Here is a 16150-nt window from a genome sequence, read left to right on the forward strand (position 1 = left end):
ACACTTCCCCGGTCTCAGTATAAACTGGGACAAATCTGTAGTGATCCCGCTCACACCGGCGACATCCAAATCAACAATTGATTATCCGCTGCAATGGAAGACAGAACCAGTAAAATACTTAGGGGTCTGGATACACCGTGATCCACACTTGGTTCTGAGAGAGAATTATGGCACAGCAATAACTAAGCTTGAAGACCAGGTTACCAGATGGATCCGGCTCCCCTTATCCAAAAAATGGTGGTGCTACCAGTTTTTATTTATTTATTTATTAACATACCTATATGGATTCCACAAATGTTATTTGCTAAACTCCATACTTAGCCCAACTTAGACTGACATGGGTGGGAAAGCATGCACGGGTGGGCTGGAGGGAACTGACTAAACCATATGTGCAGGGAGGATTTGGGGCACCGGACCTTCAACTTTACTACTATTGCGCACAGGCGCAACACGCCCAGTACTGGTTACACCCACATGGGCACATACCGCATATAAATGTGGAATATGAAAGCATGCTTCCCACTCCATTACTTGAACTTCTCTCATCACCAAAACAAAATGCCTTGACCACAGAGATACACCCAGCGATCTGCACTTCTAGATCATGCCATACATTGGCAAAACGAGCAAATAAACTCCCGACGTATGCACCAGCGCTCCCACTGAGTCACCATCCACAACTCACAGTGACCCAAGAAAACCAAAATGCTACATTTACTAAATGAGATGGGGTTTTACAAAATGGGAGATGTTTTTCCACACAGGAAATTTATATTACAAAATGATACTGCCCTGTGCACACGCCATTCTCCCCTGAAAGTCTTTGCATATACGCGACTGCGCACAGCACTCAAGGCTTTGTATACCTCATTCCCAAATGAACCGCTGACACATAATGCGCTACAGGCCTAACAGATGTCTCTGACCTCGTTACAAAATTATATATCGCAGCCCAACTGGAACAATTTCACGCTCAGAACAAACCCAAAATAAGATGGGAAGAAATGTTAGGGGGAAACATCACTGCAGAACACTGGGATTACAGCTGCTTGCAATTGCAGCTATTGACATCCAATTGCAACTGGAAAATGATACACTTTAAGTTTCTACACCAATTACATTACACACCTACACAACTCCATAAATACGGTCTGAGAGAAGATGATAAATGTCACAGATGCGGTGCTCATAACGCAGATTTCATACATGTGGCCTGGTCGTACTCACAACTCCACTCCTACTGGTCAGAGGTAACCAATACACTTACTACCATACTGACAGAACAGATACCCAACACGCCCCGGGTATGTTTGCTAGGCATGTATAAGATCAAGCTGGCAAGTGGACGAAAATTCCTAGTGGTAGCATTATTGCTAGCAAAGAGACGTATAGCAATGAAATCGGGAAACAAGACTGTACCGAAATGTAAAGATTGGATAGTAGATATGACATACTGTAAAACACAGCTAGAAACTTATGCAGAGGAATTACCACAGGCTTCTCGGCCAAAGGATTTGGGGGAACCACTAGTACAATTTCTAAATTCCACGCAAACTGAAAATTGATTAGAGACCCGGGGAAAGTGCATACACGCAGTATACTGACCCGTGTTCTCACCCCACCACAGTGTTGGAACTGAGAGGGGTTGTGACTCATATGCTAACAAGGCCACACATATGTCCTTTCTATAGTTGTTACCTGCTATCTTATGTTGACCTTTTAATTTTATGTATAAAGTGTATCTGTATTATATTGGATATTGCAGAAGAATGCAAAAGGTTATGTAACTATGATTAACAAGTCATGTAATGAAAATTATTGTATGCACATTTATAAAGTGACACCTTTTTTTTTCTTTTTCTTTTCTTTTTGTGTACTTGACCAAGAAAAATAAATAAATAAATTGATAGACGCCGGGCTACTGCATGTGCTATGGTCGTGCCCCAAGCTACAAACTACTGGAGAGGAGTGATACAGCTTTTGTTCACAAGCACCGACAGGGCACTCCCTAACATGTGGGAAGCCTGTATTACAGGGATATTTGCCTGGGGTAACAAACATAAGAGTCACCCCCAGATTTTTAGACTTAGGTCTGGTGGTAGCCAAGAGGCTTATCACAAGACGCTGCAAAGCTGAATACCCCTGACACTGAAAGCCTGGTCTCAATCCATGCTGAACTGGGCTAAAGCAGAGGGCGCCTCCCTTCAAAGTGAAGATTCCCTTGGATTACACAAATATCCAATCTCGGGTTCCTGGAACGTAATCCTAACGACGCGTCAGGTCTGATGCTTCACATACAGCTTTTTCAGCTGGAGACCAGGTCTATTAGCAAACCGATGAATGCCCTGTCTCACGCCTGTCGGTGGGACTGACCTGTGCTTCCCTCCACTCCTTTCAATTGTCGGAGAGCAGATTCCAATATCACGTCACGTTAGCAAAAGCGATCTTGGCATCTCCCTTATGGGAGTCCCCAACTTGGTTTCCAGTACTCCTTGTGACAGGCTACGACTTGCTCAGAGTGCTCTGTGCCTTTCCACGATACTCCATGACCTCCGTGCAACAGCGCCCGGTAGTCCATAAGGGCGCTATTTCTCTATGGTCTGGCACCAATGAAAATGGCCGGGGTTCGGACACGCTGCAGGCGTTTCTTTTCACAAACCCGGGTCCTTCCACTTACACACAATACTCTTCAGCATGGGGAGGCTGGGTTCGTTGGTAGATTCATGACGCATGTTTTTCTGTGGGGACTGATTTTTCCCCACATTGTGAATGTTTTTATTGGGAAATATAATACGGATTGGCGTATTGTTCGGTTCGCAATGGCCGTTCAGCCGTTTTTCTGCAGGTTATCCTTGAATAATGGACAAACCAGTGGGCTTTCGCCAATATTCTGTTAATTATTTAAAGATATTAGGGTAGTGAACCCTCCCAAACCTAAATATTCCCCTCTGGGCATGTTTCTATAGTTCTTTACTTATTTGATAACGGCCAACTATTATATGTGGACAGCAATTTTCGTCCAATCTACACTTCTAAACCTATCTACCTATCTGTTTCTACGATGAGACAGCCCTGGATTTTACAGGTACAGTATCTACTCCAGAGGGAGTTTCATTTAGTATTAATGTCAGTACTACAATTTGTCAAGAACTGTTATATATTATACTTTCCAGCTACTGCAAAATATGTGGGTTCCTTGCCGTAAGGCTTATGAAGGATGTTCACCTTGTTTGGTGATCACATTACAGATGTTTTTAACCATGTGTCTGCGGTTTATAACCAGGAGGTTAAATTCAGTTGACAGAACCTAGTATTCATACCCAAATGTTTAGGAGCATCTTCTGTTCATGGTGCCATGGCATTTCAATGTTTTATGTTGATTTCTACTGTGCCAGATATCTTGAAATTATGCTAATTGGTTTTTTCAGTCTACATTTCAACAGTTTATTCTAAACCGGTGGGTGACATAGTTGTAGTTGTGTTTTGATAAGCGTTAAACTAGCATAATCCGAAGCCTCCGGTCCTGTAATAGAATAAAAAATTAGTTAGCATTCGCGCCAAGAATTTTCAATTCTATTAAGGACACGGAGGCGAGGATTATCCCACCCGGCGTTATTACAATGTTGGTGTAGAAGCAGAAGTTACGGGTTTCCCTGTCTCATTCTTTTCAGGTTCTCAAAAAGACTGCGGAGCAGAAGTATTTCTGGTTCAGAAGACGTGAACTTTCCAGTATGGCTATGGTTCTTCCATGTCGGAGGATGACTGTTGGGACTTATGTTCCTTATTTTTGGACTGAAATTGTTAATGTTATTGACTGTCAAGGTTCCAGCAAAGAAAGAGGAATAGGAACAGGATACAGAGGCTCTTATAGGGCTACACAGGATGCGATGTAATGACAAGCATCATGGGAAATGTCGTTTTATTTGCATACAAAACGTTTTTCATTGGCTGCTGTGAGTAGCAAATAAAACATAGAGAAGCATAATCCTCGCCTCCGTGTCCTTAATAGAATTGAAAATTCTTGGCGCGAATGCTAGCTAATTTTTTATCCCTTTAAAGTGAGACGTTCTCAATGGCTTTTCCTTCCTTCTTCGCCAGCTGCACCTTTTAGCGGCCACGTTCCCAGCAAAGACAAGACCAGGCATTTCCAGGCAGGACCTAGTGAGGAATGTCAAATAGGATTGTCGAGGAATCCATCCCCAGGAAGCCAACATTAGCCAAGACCAGATTTGCAGCGGGACTCCTTCCATCAAGAGCCAGACAGGACCAAGTGGGTCAGGAATGTATTCTTGCTCAAATGCGGCCCCGATCCTTCCAGCGCACATAGGGATTCCTACAGATCACGTGAGGTCAGGGCTTTAATAGCCTTTGGATTGGCCCGGTACTGGGCTTGTATTAATGTCCCCTGCAGGTGTGGCATGACCAGGCCTGCCTTTGCCCCAAACAGTAAGTGAGCATGGGAAAAGGGGGTAAAATAAGAACTTCAGGAAGGGAACAGCCGCCGACTAAAGCTACCATCTCTGTTACAAAGAAAATACCGCCCATGTCTTTAGTCTTCCTATTCTGGAACAGCCAAAGCTTGTAGGTGAAAAATTATTATTGTAAAATAGTCAGGAGTATTATATTACATGGCAATTATCTCTCTGTTTGCTTTGTTAGGTATTCAGAAACATTTCAGACAACCTTTAAAGAGGTTCCATCTAGTTGGAGGTTTAGGTTTATGTCTCAGAAGAAACAAATACTAGTTTTTCCAATATTTTTACTGGCCTGCACCTAAAAATACAGAAAAATATTGCATGGTGCCAACCTTGGCGCTGGTGCATAGGACAGCGTTCTGTCTTCCTTGTGGAGTGAAATGAGGGGAATGGCTCCAATCCTCCTGGTGTAGTGAGATCTGGAGACTGGCAACCATTCTCCCTAGGGCAGTGAATTCAAAGGACTAGCTCCCATACTCCCTGGTGAAGTAAGATGAGGTGACAGTTTTAGTCTTCCTGATGTAATGAGATGAGGAGACTGGCTCTTATTCTGCTTGGTGCAGTCGGATGCTCACCTTAGCAAGGTCAGTAGTTTCTGCCGCAATCAGAGTGTGATGTGCAGGTCTTCCATATAAATCCTGATTAAGAAGTTTCAGCGGTTAATCCTTCCAGGGTCGATAGAATTGATACCAATTTCATATAATTTTATAGAATTTTATATTAGACTTTTTTAGGAGTTTGGTGAAAGAGCTACATAAATACAGATTTCTGTTTAACACCTTCGCTGCGGCGGCTATTCCGCCGCAGCGCTAAGGGGGCGGGGCGGCCACGCGGCTCGCCCATGCTGGTGACGGAACCGCTCCGTCACCAGCCTCGGTTGAGCTGTGCTCATGACAGAGCGGTTCCATCATGGCCCCGCCCGCTCAATGGAACGCCCAGCGCAGGCGCGGAATCCGCCCGGCACAGGCGCGGCGAGCGGGCCATGACGGAACCGCTCCGTCATCAGCACAGCGCCACCGCAGCTGATGACGGAGCAGTTCCGTCATCAGCATCGAAGGAGTTAAGTGTATGGAAAGGTCCTTCCTTTGTCACAGGCCCACAGGGTAACACAGAGATGCTGTGGAATAAGCAGAGAGCTAAATTATGCTGCATTGCAAAAAAATGAAGGGCCTGTGGGCTCTACACAGGTCTGGAGTAGTCTCTGACTTATCTGCTTAACATGGCACGGCACACAGAAAGATAGAATCTACTGAATGCATGAGATACTTGCTGGACCGCCACGTTCAAAAAAGAGATATATATTGGTAACTCGTCAGGGTGGGTGTAAATCTCATAAATATTCATGAAGAATAGTGAAGAGCACTAACTTCAGGTCGAAACCAGTGAGAAACAGTGAAGAGATACTGGGGACTCTGATCAGGGATTTGCATTCTCACAGTGGCCAGCATGGTCTGTGTGTTTGTGGAAACCACGTGCAGCACGGTAATTGGGCCTCTCCAAAAATAAATAAAAAGCCATTTGATAGGAAAGCTCAGGGCACCCCTCTGAAGTAAGCCACCCTGGGCCAGGTCCCAGCTTGCCTTTGACAAAAACCGCCTGTGCTCTGTATACCCACATTTGTGGGTGTTTTTATTTTTCATCGTTTCCCTTCTGAGGAGATGCTTAAACATGGTGAATCATTTGTTATTAGTGGGTGATTAAAATATCATTGTACACTATGAAAAGAGAACAGTCAGTCTTACGAACTTGATTGGCAGCGGATTATTGTGCAGGAGCGTGCCACTGCCACGTGATGCACTGCAGATTACGAGGTACTTTGGTAAAAGTTATTTTTGGCGCCATTCTTTAGAACAGCAGGCTTATGGTGTCTAGAGGGTGCCAAAAAGCGCACATATGATAAAGTCCTCACCCCCATTAACCCTTTTAACCTCACAATGTAGCAATGTCTGCTGCACTTCCTTATAGTGTGTCAAGTCACAGACAGCCATTCATCCTGGGACTTATAATAAAAAGTGCCAGGGGAGCTTGCTGTATTCAACAGACACTCCCTCTGTAAATACCATATTTATTAGAATTCCCTATGGGACAGTCCCCACCCTTTTGCTTCAGTTTTTGGGTCTCCTGAGATATGTCTCAGTCCCCTTATCTTGGCCCAGAGTCTGTCTGCATCAGTAGGAGGAAGAATATGTCCAGTCTTCCAAATGAGGCTTTGCGACCCATTCTAAGTTGTAGCCAGTACCACATAAATATTGTGAATTCAGTAAGAATTCTTTCCACCTCTACGACTTTAGTTGATGGAAGGGATGTACGATATAGTAATCAGACAGATTTTCCATACCTCTACAATTTCTATCGTCTCTGGGTTGAGGCAGGGCCGGACTGGCCATAGCGAGCACTGGGCATTTCCCCGGTGGGCTGCCAGGGTATGGCCGGCTTTAGACTCCTGGGGAGGCAGTTTTGTTACCAGGGGCTGCAGTCTCAGCCCCCAGAAACAGAAGCGGCACATGGCTTTCCGCTCGCAACCCCCTGCCCCCCTCCCCACCACCCCCCCTTCCCGACTTGGGGCCGGCTGAGCTCTTTGCCAAGGCAGGTTTCGGTTTCTAGTCCGGCCCTGGGTTGAGGAGTAGCTGTGTGGCGAGCTAAGAGCTGATCATGTGGATCATTATTTTGGTATTGACTAGTGCCCTGTTAAATTGCAGGGGTCTGTAGACTCCCTCAACTCAAGACTCCATGGAGTAGCATTCGACCCTGCCGTAAAGCTCTTCAGCACCTCATCATGTGTAGTGATCGCTATATACATTCACAGTGCTGTGTTCTGACTGTCTAAACCTGAAAGGTAATCCATGTCAGTAATGCAGTCTATATTTACTTTTCATATTTGAGTTATCATGTATTACTAAAGCGTATTTCGTTTTTTTCTGATGAGTTTTGTTAGGTTTTCATGCAACATATGTTATGTTATGTTAAAACGGGTCTTTTATAGCGCACAGCTACTCCATGGAGTGTCCCGGCGCTTTGACAAAAACCCGAAAAAAGAGACCAGGGCAAAGGCAGGGCAAGAAACAAAGGGAATTACTGGGTAAAAAGCCATGTCTTCAGCTCCTTCCTGAAAACCAGTAAATTACTGATTTTCCTAAGAGAGACGGGCATAGAATTCCAACATCGCGGTGCCAAGCATCGAAAGGAGCGTCCTCCAATTCTAGCCCGCCTGATGGAAGGAACAGAAGCCATAGCCAAGGAGGACGATCTCAGACTTCTAAAAGGAACATAGAATGTCAGGCGTCTCCTTATATATCTTGCCCCAATCTGGTGAAGCGCTTTAAAAGCAAGGGTGAGAGCCTTGAAAGTAATCCTTCTTGCGACAGGTAGCCAATGGAGCTTTTTAAGCAACTCTGATGCACTCGCTCTACGCTGAAGGCCATAAATGGCCCTTGCGGCGGAGTTTTGCACCATCTGGAGGCGTGATATCAGAAATGTTGGCAATCCCAAATAGAGTACATTAGCATAATCTAGGCGTGAGCCTATCAGTGCCTGCACCGTGATCTTTCTATGCTCGAAAGACAGGATAGGAAGGAATTTCCTTAACATTTTAAGGATGCCATAACATTTCCCTGAAAGCTCCCGGATCTGAGGCCCAAAAGAAAGAACATCATCAATCTGAAACCCCAAATTTTTTGCTTTGGAAGAAGCATCTGCCGGAGGGTACATGTCCGGGGGCCACCAGGCCTTCCACCTGGGATCAGGCGTACAGCCAAAAAAAAGCTATTCCGATTTATCGGAATTACATTTAAGGCTGTGCTGCCTAAACCAATCGAAGACCGCCCTCAAACAGCTTCTAATCTGAGTACCATCAAAGTCAGAGCTCTTCGAGCAGGTAAAGAGAAGCTGGGTGTCATCAGCGTAGGATACGATCTGGGCACCAAACGACTCCGCCACCACTGCCGAGGGGCCATATAGATATTAAAAAGGGTGGGGCTTAGAATAGAGCCCTGCGGCACCCCCACCTCCAGCGGCGGCATAGTGGCGGAGAAAGGTGGTGCCCAGACCGTTTGCCGGCCAGAAATGACTCGAACCATTTCAACACCGTTCCACGTACTCCGATCTCCCAGAGTCTTAAAAGGAGACCGTCATGGGGAACGGTGTCGAAAGCCACCGACAAATCCAGCATAACTAAAATGGCCTTTCCTCCAGTGTCTAGTACCTCCCTGATGGCATCAGTAACTTCAAGAAGAGCAGTCTCCGTACTCATGTTGGTCCGAGAACCTGACTGAGTATCGTGAAGAATATTATTACTCTCAATGAAGTTAGATAGGGAGGTATGCACATGCTTCTCCACCACCTTAGCCAAGGCTGGGAGAAGGGGAATCGGCCTATAGTTAGCATGAACTAATGGGTCCAGATTGGGCTTCTTAATGAGCGGCAAGATCAGGGCGTGTTTCCAAGCCTGGGGGACCATTCCCGTGCTTAGAGACAGATTAAGTACCGGGTTGAGCAAAGAGTTGATGGCGGGGGCTACTCTACCAAGACACTTAGCGGGGCAAGGATCCTGCGGAGAGCCGGATTTAAGCTGGATATGTCTCTTGAAAAGTTCATACTATGAGCTAGGTTGCCTTTAAGTACCTTTGTGGGTTGAGGGATTGCATAAGTGTTCATGGTGGGGTAAGAATTAATAGCTTAGGACTTGGGATGAAGGCAGTGTGAGCTTCTCATTGTGCCTGCCAATTGGGACACAAAGGTACACAACCAATCCTTGGCCTCTCAGCAAAGTGCACGGAGTGATAGTTCCATATTTGCCAATTTTAATTATGATTAAATAGGTAAATGTGTGAATGGGGTATGCAGCTGATGTAATATTGACTAAAGAAAATGGTGTGTTTAGAGGTGAGGAGAGAGATTGAACATGCACATCTGTGGGTGTAAAAGGGAACAGTGAAGGGGAAGAAAAGCAAGGATGCAGAAGGACAGATTAATAACGGTCGTGAAAACAGAGCTCATGTGAGAGATGGAGGATTTCAGAAAAGAGTGTAAGCGCCTACCAGTAAAAAGTGCAGAATAGTATTAATTGGCACATCCCAAAGACCAATACCCCTCTCAGACCTTATTAATGTCTAATTCAGTTTCACATTTTCAGAATTGAAACATTTTCAATTTTCCTTTTTTTAGCATTTCATCTTCATAACCAGCTTTATTCGGATCTTTCAACAATAAAAGCAACCAAAAAAAACATAACATACATAATAAATACGTAAACTACCACAAAAACATACAGATTATTATAAAATCCACTAAACTAAAAACCATTTTTAAAACAATACCAAATATTGTGATAAAATACAATGATAGGAAAATCAAGACAGATAAAAACACGTTATCCAGTAGGTACATCCCACGGTTTATATTCACAATAGTCCACAGAATTACAACAGCAAAATTTATTAGAGAATAAGAGGCATAAGGACAGGCTTAGGGCTCACTATTTCCTTGTGCCTTGTCAGAGGTGGCCATGATCTTAGATCTAATAGTCTAGCTCCATTGGAGATATTTAGCAACTGCACAGATTTCCACCTCTCTTGTTTCTGTGCACAGAAGTCTGAGCACCTGACGATAATGACCACCACCTAACTGTCTACATACCGGAATAATCCAGCAACGCCTAGGCCTGGCATATCCAGGACAGAAAAAGATAAAATGTGATACAGTCTCTTCTGCCTGATGGCAACCCAGGCAGACGGTATTTCTAGCAGCGTTGCATTCCCATTTGGCATAAAAAGCAAGTGGAGGCAAAATGCCATATCTTAGCTTCAAAAGTAACTTCTGGCAGCTGGATCAATCAAGTGATGAAGAAAAGGTTCAAATTCTGCGTAAGGTTTAATGTCAATGAAATTTCAAAAGAGAGAACCATGGTTAACATTTCTAATCTCCTGTTCCCATTTTGCCCCATTAAGGTTTCCTTAAGAACGTTCTTAGTAAAATGAGTTGGAAGGTCTTCATTAGACCAAAAAATCCCCAAGACCTAACTCATGGCGTGAGTTTCTTATATAACTTATTACCTGGTCTTGGGGGATTTTCAATTTTCATTATTCGTAACAAAATCAAATTGATCACATTAGCCATAATTGTATATCAGCCCTGCCAAGTGTCATACATCTCATGTTAGACTAACACTTTTTTTCAATCATTTGTCCACATTGCCGCAAAGTGTGAGAGTGTCACGCAATGTTTGGCTACAACGGATGTACAATTTTAAATAATTCAGCTGAGAACGTGCTTTTTGGGTTATGACTCGCAGCAGGCTCCACTGGTTCTCACTGCAGCACTAGCAGCTGTGGCGGGATCGTAGCAACACCTAAAGGGCGGAGCTTCCGCTATAACAACAAAAAGCCACTGATTGTATTGGATGATCACCTCTGGGTCAAACCCAGGCAGTACGCTCATGAAGAAGTTAACCTCATGGCCTAGCAATTAAAGTAAGATGACATGTTTTACTAAAAGCTGTGTTTTGATCACCTGTGTTATTTGCCACAGTGTGCATATAGGAATTAAAAGCAGGCTATTCCTCAATGGGGTTCTAATCACTATATTTCCATGTGTTTCTACTATTTAAATGTTAGAAAGGATGTGGCGTGATTGGAAGACCTGCTGACTTTAAAACTGGGAAACTAGGTTCTAGTCTCTGCATCGGCTCAACATCCTGTGATTCTTCTAGTAACTAAAAAACGAATTTGTCTTTGTGTAATGTAACTTTTGCTCATGTAAAGAGCTCCAATACCTTAAGGTCGAGTTTGCGCTATAAAAAACTATGGCGATAACTATTTTTAATCTGATCCATGATTTTTTTTTTTTAAGTGTAATATAAAATGTTTTTGCAGACTTCAACAGATCAGGCACTATTCATAACATAGCTACTTAATGTATCTCAGCATCAGCATACTGTCCCTTGTTTGCTATAGAACAACAAATGACAATAGTTTTGTAGTGGCTTCATTCTTCAGCCCTTCAGTCCTATGTTCCTCAGGTCACCAACAAAGCCCAGTTACTTTTTTTATTTAACTCTTGATCTTGTATTTTCCACAAAAGGTAGTCAGTGCTTGGAAAAACACTAAGAACAACTGCTGATATTGCAATTGCATTGATTACAAAGAGCTTGTGTTGCCTGAATGTATAAAATGTATAGTGTTGTGTATAGCTTAGTAGGACTGTGTGTGAGAGGTCTAGTCGTGCACTTCCTATGATCTTAATTAGGTGTGCTTGTGTCCAAGTTACACAATGGAGGTTGGTGCAGCGCAAATTTGCCCACCCTTTACACATCACAAATAGGTCACAATTAGTTAACAGATGCATAACATAAACATGCACTTAGCACATTTCTTGTGTGGCTTAATGATTAATGAAAGTGTTACACTTGACATTACTATTTAAGAAAGCATTCACAGTAGGATTAAAGAATGTACTCACATTGTGTATTTTTACCATAACTGATTGATAGTCTTTGAAGTCTTGATGAAATAAACCATCCTTAGTTAGTAGATAATGTGCTTACTATAAAGATGAAATTCGACTTTCATAAGGAGTGCTTTAATACCTTGAATAACATTTATTGATTAGCAAGCGAAATAGAAACCATCCTCATATATGCAGACTGTGATTTCATTTGAAACGTTTATGTAATGTGTGCACTAATGTTACACATATATTTGAATTAAAATGTAGTACCTAGCCATACTTGCTCATGATTATTCTAAAGATTTACTGTGTGTTACATGTGAATGTAATGCAATAGAAACGTACATTCATTTGTGTTTAATGTGCACACACATATTAAATATGCACCATTGAGTGAACGCTTTAGCTTGTCCTGCCTAGGCCTGTTCGTCACCATGTTGCATAAATACTGTTTTCCATTTTCTGCTAACGTGAAATTTCTTGCAGGTGTTCACTTGCATTGTTAATTTGAGAATAGATACATCACTGTACAAGTGATAGAGAAGAAGGCCTTGACGAAAGAACGTGAGGAGCCAGTGCGTCAAGTGAAAGGCTTATTCAGCAATGTTGAGATCTAACCTGTGCATGGGAAGATGTTGTTCCCATGTCCAGTCTGAGATTTCGCCCTAATGTTGCAATCTTCAATTTGAAAAATGGATTAGACAAATGGGTCCCTGATGATGCATACAAAGGTGTGTTACCCACAAGACTCTTGTGAGTTACAACTTAGTGTTTACACCATCTGAATTCAGAACTCTTCCAGTCTTCTTTCAGGTACCCCTTGCAGACTTTCTCTTGCAGACACCTCCCCTCATTTCCCACTTCCCATAAACATTGAGAGGTTTAGATCTCTATAGTTACCTTTGATTCTTTCCCAAGTGTGGCTTAGGCAAAAACTTATTCTCTGACACATAGAACACTCTTGATCGAGCTTCTGAAATGCTGACACCTTCCTACATCATTTTTCCTTGCTTACTTCTAATTTACTTTATGGAAATTCCCTGATGTTTTAGATTATTTAGGGAATGGAACTGTCTCCTTAGCTTGGACTCTGATTTAGGAGATTTAGATTACTTAATATATAGACGAGTGAACCTTAGACTTTTCTCGGAGCATCAAATCATTGTACTGCTGCGCCTGAACTGCCTGTCAGCCTAATATTGGTCTGCCTCAATTTCTTTCAGAGGTTGGTCTTAACTGTTGTTATTCTGTACCTTTAAAGCATGGTATTAAGGGATACAGACCCGAACTTGATTATTAATTTGTAATAAACTTCCTTAACTATAGTTCCCGATTCCTGGACCTTATTGTATAGCAAAATAGGTTACACTGTTAATTGATATTGACTGATTACATGCTAACTTTTTCACCCCTCAGTGCATATAAGAAAGGCCCCTCGGAGGAAAATATATGGTAAGAAAAATGGGCCAAGAAAATGCTGGTTAAAGGTTTACACTTGCTCATTTATCACTTTATTACATTCAGGGACATAATTTCTTTGTTTAACTTCAGATAAAGTGTCTCCCAAAGTGTCACACATTAAGGTTTGAAATGTCACACATATGGACGCTAAAACCATGAAAAAGTCCCATATAAGCAAATTCAAAACTTGGCAGCTATGGTATATAGTATCAGAATTCAAATGATTTATGTGACATTTATGCAACCGCAATCTGCACATATAGTAACTATTAAAGTTATGCTTTTGTACATGTAAGAGAGCAACAAGAACACTCTAAAGATAGAAAAACTGTCTCCATAAGGCACACCAGGAAAATCTAGATTCCATTAAATGTTTGCCTTAAGCTCCGCCCCCTAGCCCGCCTCCTAGCCTGCAAAATAATTGCACTGAAAAAAATATGGCACTGTGCTAGAAATTATGCTGTATGGGGGAGGGGCGGGGGTAAATTATGCGCACGAAGGTACAATAATGCGCTGCGCCGTAGGTTGGAGCAAGTCCCTGAACAGAACGCATTTAATTGCATATGTAAAAGTCCATCACATCTATGGTGCCTGGTGTTTGTACAACATTGCTAAATTGTAGCTATGTACCGTCAAATACCAACACAGCACGGGGCTCCAGGGTTGCCTGAAACACTGCCATTGATAACACCTGCATCCCTTAACGACTGATATCCATAACATAATGACATTCGCTCAAGAAACAAGTTTAATAAGAAATGGGTCTGAAATCACACGCTTACCGTACTTGCTGTCATGGAAACGGAAGTACACTTCCGGTGACGCAGACAAACAAAGCGGCACAGCAAGTCGGAATAAGCCATTGTTACCTTGAACTGAAATTTAATCTCGCATTGTAATTGTGAAAACTGTAGAAAATGAATATTTATAAACATCCACAGCGTAATTTAAATATCGAGTTTACAATATTTAAAAATAGTGTAGCTCAATGCCTATAACATGAAAAGAGTAAATAAAAAAATATGTAATTATGTTATTTGAAAAAAATGTTTTCTTGGACCATTTGTGAAAAATTCTAATAAAGTATTTAAACAGCAGGAGTTTTTACATATTCTTACGCTATTATCCAACAATATCTTCTTTACAAAGATGGCCGCCACAGACATTTTGCCCAAACCCTGCTAGGGCTGCGACGTAGACAAAGTGTACGGTAGGTTTCAGGCGGACTGAGCGCGCACACGCCTCACCTCTCAAGCGTCCCCGTACACGCGCGAGGCAGGGTAGGCGTGGCCAATGGGGTGACGCTGTGTCTGGCACGCGCCGAAGGGGGCGGGGCCAGGTCGGGTAGAGGGAGCTGTTCGCAGCTGAAGGTGCTGGAGCAAGGGAGACTGAGAGGCACACAGCGCGAGGGTGGCCCACGCGAATAGGGATCTGCACCACCGCTGCCCACGCGCTCAGAGAGCTCCTGCTGAGCATCGGAGGGAAGCACAGCAGCAAACGGGACGCCTGCAGCCACCTGCTGCCCGATCCACTGGAGGAACCACAGGTAACTAACTACACGAGCTTCGGCGCCCCTGTGCATCTTGTCTACTCTGCCTAGAGATGCTTTTCAGCCTGAGGGACCCTGTGCTGAGCATGGAAGGCAGCAGACGAGTGAGACTACACCCCAGACCCCTCCACCGGGGAACCCATTATACAGCCGCAGTCTTGCACCTTGCCTGATTTCTTTGTAGCATCCCTTAGGTGGGGCTCACATCTTATTTTTTAAAATGGTTGCTACTTTGTCACCAAAAACGTGCGTTCCGTTTTCTGCAGGAGACCTCTAAGCATTTTTGACACCCAGCCCTAACATGCAATGATTTGATACCTTCTATTGGACCAAGTGACTACAATATGCCAACATTGTCCAGATATTATCGCTAGTGTGTGCATAATGATTTCATGCTTTGGACACGTTTTAGTTCGAATAAAATGCTCCGAATTCGTAGAAAAATGTTCAAAAGTCGATTAAAAAAAAAATGTTGATACCGACTTCATGGCTATGCAGACCAACGTGTATAATCTCTTAAGAACGTCAAAATATATCTCCCTCCCTTTTCTCTCTCTCTATCTCTCCTTCCTTCTGTCTCGCTCTCTATTTATCTATCTATCTATCTGCGTCTCTTTCTGGGACCGTTCTGCGTTTAGATACATATGTTTGTTCATATTTTTAATACCCGCATACTCTTGTTATGGACGAGCAACTTATCAACTGCGTTGATTTCCTAAACAGTGGAGAGTCCGGCAGGTGGTTTTGCTGAGGAACTCCGTGTATGTGGTCTCCAAGGGGAGAGAGAAATCAGCCATCCAAGAAATACTAGCAGACTGCACTCTGCCCTTCCTCGTGCATTTATTTCCACGGCTCATAGGAAAGCTGGCATGCAAATATCAAACACTCTTTAGAAATAGCAGTCCCTAGGACAAACAGGTGGAAATGGCTGTTTTCTCGCCGCATGGAATTTCTTGGAAATGGAGACGTTCGCCTGCGTCTGGACATATTCGCTGTAAAGTACAAACAATGTGTTCCCTATGGTGACTGCCTGCACGCCGCAGAGCTCTTTCTGCAGGCGTTTATTCAGTGATTTCTGCCAGAGTGCAGGCACAGACAGGCGCGCAGTGTAGGCGAGCGTAAATGTGTCTCAGAGGGACGGACACTTGTAAGCCCTGGCGATTCCAAGTAAAATATCAGGCTAAAATCATAATGTACCGGCAGTGTCATTTTGAACGCGAAG

The 16150-nt window shown here is 43.3% G+C and overlaps 2 protein-coding genes across 3 annotated transcripts in view; one reads left to right on the forward strand and one right to left on the reverse strand.

Annotated features, from left to right (window-relative positions):
• LOC144798761 (uncharacterized) overlaps nt 1-16150 on the reverse strand; it is a 1691129-nt gene that overhangs the window by 1111827 nt on the left and 563152 nt on the right. Inside the window, exon 1 of one of the 2 annotated variants that reach the window (XM_078669783.1) lies at nt 14162-14170. The exons of the other annotated variant lie outside the window; for it this stretch is intronic. The gene's annotated coding sequence lies outside the window, so the exon portion shown is untranslated. Of the gene's footprint in view, nt 1-14161; nt 14171-16150 lie in introns of those variants that run through there. 2 annotated transcript variants of the gene reach the window in all.
• The window catches only part of SMPD3 (sphingomyelin phosphodiesterase 3), a 1033773-nt gene continuing 1032372 nt past the window's right edge, over nt 14750-16150 (forward strand). The window contains exon 1 of the mRNA XM_078669784.1: nt 14750-14925. The gene's annotated coding sequence lies outside the window, so the exon portion shown is untranslated. The remainder of the gene's footprint in view (nt 14926-16150) is intronic.

This window comes from Lissotriton helveticus, chromosome 12 (genome assembly GCF_964261635.1).
Source record: "Lissotriton helveticus chromosome 12, aLisHel1.1, whole genome shotgun sequence".
NCBI lineage: Eukaryota > Metazoa > Chordata > Amphibia > Caudata > Salamandridae > Lissotriton > Lissotriton helveticus.